Source organism: Alosa pseudoharengus, unplaced genomic scaffold (assembly GCF_046254945.1).
Source record: "Alosa pseudoharengus isolate Yale_2024_CS ecotype anadromous, Long Island Sound unplaced genomic scaffold, YU_APseudo_1.1 YU_APseudo_1.1_scf_15, whole genome shotgun sequence".
Classification (NCBI taxonomy): domain Eukaryota; kingdom Metazoa; phylum Chordata; class Actinopteri; order Clupeiformes; family Clupeidae; genus Alosa; species Alosa pseudoharengus.
Window position 1 is genome coordinate 12,497,402 of NW_027468620.1, and position 6,327 is coordinate 12,503,728.

Sequence of the window (6,327 nt, forward strand, 5' to 3'; positions counted from 1 at the left end):
GAATAGACAGCTATACAGCTAGTGTCATTGAATTATTAAACATCATAACATAATAATTATAATATCACCTGTATTTATGGAAATATGACAGTTTAGCTTATTTGTCAATTGCTGCAGGACCTGCTTCAAATGCATCAAATAAAACTACTGTTCAGGGCTGCATTACCTTCATGACCCTGGTGAAAGAGTGCACTGTGGCAATGTACAGACATATATTCATGATGGGCACTCTGTAACAAGGAAATGCACTTCTGTTTGGTCAACAAGTGTATGTGTGATGTCTGTTTAAGTCATTCATCAATCATACTGTATTGTCATTGGTCTGGATTTGTTTGAGTGCCATTGTGAACCTAATTCAAATAGTGTGAGTGAATTGAAATTGCTTGTTCTGTCTTCAATAGACAATCACTTTGCCTTAGAAATGGTTTCCTGTTATGTAATTATTTTCCTAATTCTTTCATTAGTTTTGAGACCCTTTCTGAGTTTGTGAGAAGATTAATTTGTCTCAGATCAGAAAGCATGCTAATTGCACCCTTCAGCTACTAATTGCTAATGTCCTAGAGCAGTGGTGGCACAGCATTTCCTGCTGGAGCTGGAATTCTAGAATGGAAAGGCATTCTAATGTACTGTAGATAGCGTACGTAAACAGGTAAAAAAGGTAAACCTGTACAGGAAAACACATACAGTTACATGGTAGGGATCATGACATTATTCACACTGACAATTACACTGATGGTTCACAACTAACAATTAATTCCTACAGGCAACTAAAGCATCAGGCACACAAGGGTCATGGAGCCTGAATGAGGACAATTAAAACATTAACAACACAAACACAACAACCATGAACAGCCAATGCTTACTTGGAACACCCCCCACTGCACCACAATACAAAGATGACTGACAAGTATCCTGTGTGCACACGCACAAAATGTCTTCTATGAAAGATCACAAACATATCTATTATGTATTTTTTTTTTATTACACAGAATGAGATGGCCAAGCCCCCTACAGACCTGGATATGCCTCATTGACATTATGAAGAAGATTGATGACTGTGGGCGGCAGTGGCTCACAAGGTATAGGAGTCCTCCAGCTAACTGGAAGTTTGCTGGTTCGAGCCCAACTCCTCCTGACCCTGTCGAAGTGTCCCTGAACAAGAAACTTAATCCCAGTGCCCCCGATGAACAGGTTGGCACTTTGTATGGCAGCCCCCACCATTATATGGGTGAATGTGACGCATGACAATGTAAAGCGCTTTGGGTGCTCGCAGGAGTTGAAAGAAGCGCTATATAAATGCAGTCCATTTAGGACAATTGCCATAATGCATTATGTAATGTTATTGTCACAGGTAGGAGAAAGACCCTTTTCGTTGGTTTTAAACAAATTGGGTACCTCCTTAATGCTAAATGAATACTCTATGAATACTTTATGAAAAAGGGGAATTCCAACATTGAGTTACTTTAAATAACCAACCAACCCAGGCTGTGGAAGAGAATAAGCATTTATTAAACTGGGGAGTAATTTAAAATATTTGGAAAAAATGTTCAGAAAACAGTATCTGATGGTCTGCCACTGGAAAATACTATGCAACAATGAGGTCATGTAACATTTTTTAGGTTGATTAGAAACCTCTCCTCTTCACACAGAGCCTGTGTTTTACAAATAAAATCAGCAGTATTCACAGATTTTGAGAATGAGTTAATATGTGCACTTGAACATGAACGCGGAATAAAAAATAATGATTTCAAGTGATGGGTGGTAATTTTATTGAAAGATGAGCTGAGGGCAGTCTAAACTGTATTTATACCAAGAGTGTTGTGGCAACTAGGATTATGCCATATTTAGCACCTCTGAACATTTTTGACCCAAAACAACCACTGCTGTCGTGCTACTCCCATCATGCCATTATAATGTGATTAAATCGCTGGAATGGCATATGAAAGGTGTTGCCATCTTGTTGACCTGAAGGCCTCATCAGTATGGAAATGAGAATTGAGGTATAGACCTCTGAAGTTATTCTACAAAAAAGCTACCATCTTTGTCCATAAAAGGAGATCCGGTATCTTGAGATTTTTCCTATGGGAAAATAACATGGGGATTTTAAATTATCACACCTCGCGGGGACTAAGAAATCGGAAATGCAAATTTTTTCCTCTGCACACTTTTGTCCTCTGCCTTCGAGTACTGTGATCTCCAGTATAGGTCAATACTCAGTCCCTGCCTCAGTCATTGCAAGCGCCTCATGCTTAATCACCCCTAAGCACATTATGTGGATACTGTTTTAGACTGATTTAGATTGAGTGTTATTTAGTATAATTTGTATTTTAGTATATTCTTTATCTTCTACTGTCCTTATTGCTTATTTGTGTTTTTTATATTATATACTTTTATTACTTTTTCTGCTGTTAGTGCATGTTGTGTGCTACTGAGACCTTGAATTTCCCCTTAGGGATCAATAAAATATCTATCTATCTATCTACAGTATCTATCTATCTATACGGCACACTTTGATTTTTGCTACCCCAGAGCTAACTTGCAATGCAATTTACCATAGGTTGTTAGCTTCAATTAACACCCACATCTCCTTATATGGGAAAAGATGGCAGCTTTGGGTACTTTTTGTAGGCAAACTTCAGAGGTCTATTGATCTTCTCCGACAAATGGTCATGTCTCATCTTGTGCTGAATGAAAACATGAAATGTAAATCTGTGGAAGATCCAGGGACACTGTGGTGCCACTAGCTAAATTAAGCATCAAAGTCACCACAGAATAGTCACCATGGCCTTTATTACTTGGGAAATCTGTTTCAGTGCCCTCTAGAGCAGTCAACCTGGGGGATGTGGTCATTTCTGGGGTCACCAGATTGTGCAAAACAAATTAAACCATCACTTTTCATCAGTTTTGTTTAAAGCAACACCAAAGAGTTTTTTATACCTTAAAATAATGTTTCCAAAATCGTTTCAGTCGTTCATCAATAGGGTTGGGTATCGTTTCAATTTGAACGATTCCGATTCCAATTCCGATTTCTTATTTCGATTCCGGTTCCTAACGATTCTCGATTCCGATTTTTTTTAAAGGCAGGGTCAAAAAAAGTTTAGGATATTTTAAATGAGCTAGCTAACCAACGGTCTTTCTCAGGGTATCTGCACATTTTCCAAGTGCAAATTTAAAGACTTTTAAGACCTTTTCAAGACATCTAAATGAAAATTAAGACTATACCACGGCAAAAAGATATATAAGACTGTTTAATGCAATAGTTTTTTTTTCCTACTAATTTTAACCCCCACCCCATTTTGGATGTCTACAGAAGTTACCAAAAATATTTTGGCGAAAGAAAATAATTGTGTGTGAATTACCTTCACAGCTATAAATGCCCAATTTTAGGGTCTGGACTGCTTGCTTTTGAAGCTGGCTGTACTGTACATATTTGGTTTTGCTTACTGCTGAGGCTGTTCTTCACCTGTGTCTGTAGTAGCCTAGGGCTACTTGCCAAAGACATGTGCACTGGACTGGATTCCCTTAAATATTTTTTTCAAAGTTAACTAAGCTATTTACATATTTTAATAAGCCTACTTTATATAATTTACTATGTGCATCTATTGTCCATATGCAGCACAGCAAATTAAAGTTAATCCACTACTTTACATTTTGCATACCAGTTGTATCTAAACCAACCAAAGCTTGACTGAAACATTGTAAAACCATTGACTTGTTTTAAATTAATTAAGAGACAGGTCCTCTTCGCATGATCCTGCTGAAAACTGCTGGTTTCATCTCAAGCACGCACGTATGAACGCACGTATTTTTATGTAGCAGTCGCCGACATTCAAAACATATGCGGTTATATTTCACAACTTTTGCTAAGTAGGCCTAGCCTACTGGGAAACGCTGGCAAGCAAGCTGCTGGCAGATATTACAGGTAGGCTATTATAACTTAGACAGATATTTTCTTCCCTAGGCTAGGCCAGCAACACACGCTGGAAAGATGCAAACAGATCAACTTAACATACCGGTATACAGTATTTCCTCCTGATTGCGAAGCACTGCACATAATTTCACCAGCAGTCTTCGCGTCCATAGTTTGTGAAACGATGCTGCGTCCGAGCAAAGACTTTAGATGCCAAGCGCAACTCCAAAAAGGAGAACAAATAAACGTCCGGCTTGAGGCTGCGCCGGACGCCGGACAGGGCTTTTAAAATCCATATGTCCGGCCTAAATTCGAACATATGGCCAACCTATCGCTAACTGGCTTACCAACTCTTTCTCCCGCTCATTCTACCGTAGGCTCCCTCATTCCACGTAGGCTACCCTGTCTATCTCTCAGGCCTCAGCTACACCACGAAAACGCCAGGCATATTATTTTGTACATAGGCCTACTGTATTATTACCGTTTTCACACCTTTAACCAAACCCGTGAAAAACATCTTCACTCTGCAACCACTACACTTCCTCCCGTAGCCTAATAGCCTATCACGTATACAATTGCGTTTTAAATACACGAAACTGGATGGAGACATCACTCGCTCTCTTGCACTCGCTGGCGGTCCCATACGCACATTTAATACCTCTCTTTCGAAAATTCAGTTGTAGCCTATTTAAGACTTTTTAAGGATCCTCGGGAACCCTGCTTTCTGAATGAAATAGTCTGACCTTCTCCATGAATTTTAATTCTATTAACTATGCGCTTCTTCGTTGGTGTTCAGACGTTTCTTCTTCCTGTCGGCAGACTGGGAATCGAAAGTAGGAATCGAAATTTAAACTTTTGAACGATTCCGGGAAAATCGCAAAGATAGTCCCGGTTCCAACCAATACTCGATATTCGATACCCAAGCCTATTCATCAACTTGTAACAGGGTGAACGGCACTTCTGCATTTGCTTCGCGGCCCTCTATCGGCTATAACCGCACTATATAAGTTTCCCAGATCGGGTAGCGGATCTGTAGTTCAATGGAATGAGACATAAGAAACTACAAATTTGACTTGCATCTGATGTCGCAATACATCGTAGGCTACTTTTTTTTATAAATCGTGCAACATATTCTACCTTGTCTGTGGACATCGTTATTTGCAAAGCCGGTGCTGGATAAACAAATAGCATGCGTGCGACAGAGGGAAAGTTCTTTGGTGTTGCTTAAATATCCATTACAATTTCTAACATACACTCAAATGAACAGCATTATTGTTCACACTGGGCAGTCTATACAATGGCAGTCTGGCCATCAGCAAAATGACAATAGTAATATTGCAGTCTTTGTGGGCTAAAAACGTTTTAACTTTACTTTTCCCAATCTAAATCTAATCTAAAAGCACTGCAGTAAATGGAGCTTAAATGGAATTGATTATTCTATCTGTGGGCAATAAAGTGCAGGGAGCATGCAGGGTGGTGCTCTATAATGCCCCGTCATGTAGTTGTGAAAAGTTGCCTCAAGGAAAATTCAATAACTTATCTTAATGCGTGCCCCTTAGTGGTGAAAATGTGATGCAATGCCCAATAAACTTTATTCTTGCACTGTTGCACTGTTGAACTTACTTATTTGCACCATCACCGACACTCACTCTCATAGAGCACCTTACCATGCATACAGAATCACAGGCTCAGTCCCTGCCCTGTCACTGCAACGCCGCATGCTTAATCATCCTATGTGGATATTTGATTTAGTTTTATTTAGTATATTTAGTATTTTTTTTATCTTCTACTGTCTTTATTGTTCAGTGGTGTGTTTTATATTTATATACTTATATTACTATCTACAGTATCTACATCTATCTATCTATCTATCTAATAATGAGCCTCTTAAAATGGCCTATACTTGGCGTTCCCTATGTGTGCCCTGCCATAAACAATGGGTGCAATTATGGAATAATCTCTATGCTGCCCCTAGTCCTGCTCCCAAGGGTGCCCTTTCCAGTACAGGATGCTCATATTCTGCATTGTGTGTGCAACAGATGAGAAAGCATAAAGAAAGTGAGAAAGTACCGGTACACTCTTAAAATGAATGTGTTGAAAATAACACAAATTGTTTTTAACACATCTCTATGTCCAGATAGGGACAACACAATTTATGTTGTTTCTAACACCTTTGTTTTAAGAGTGTAGGTGCTACTCGAGTGGATTTAATGGGATGCAGTGGAAGTAAAGGATGTACTTACTTGCATCAATTTAGTAAAGATTCTTAATGAATGCCCCTCCTCTAGAGGAAAAAATGTGATGCATGCCTTTACAAACTTGAGGTTCCCTCCCTCTCCAGAGCTTACCTACCAAATTCTGTCTTTAGGTTAGGTTACATTATGTTCAGTTAGCCATGTAGTTTGAATTGTAAGCAT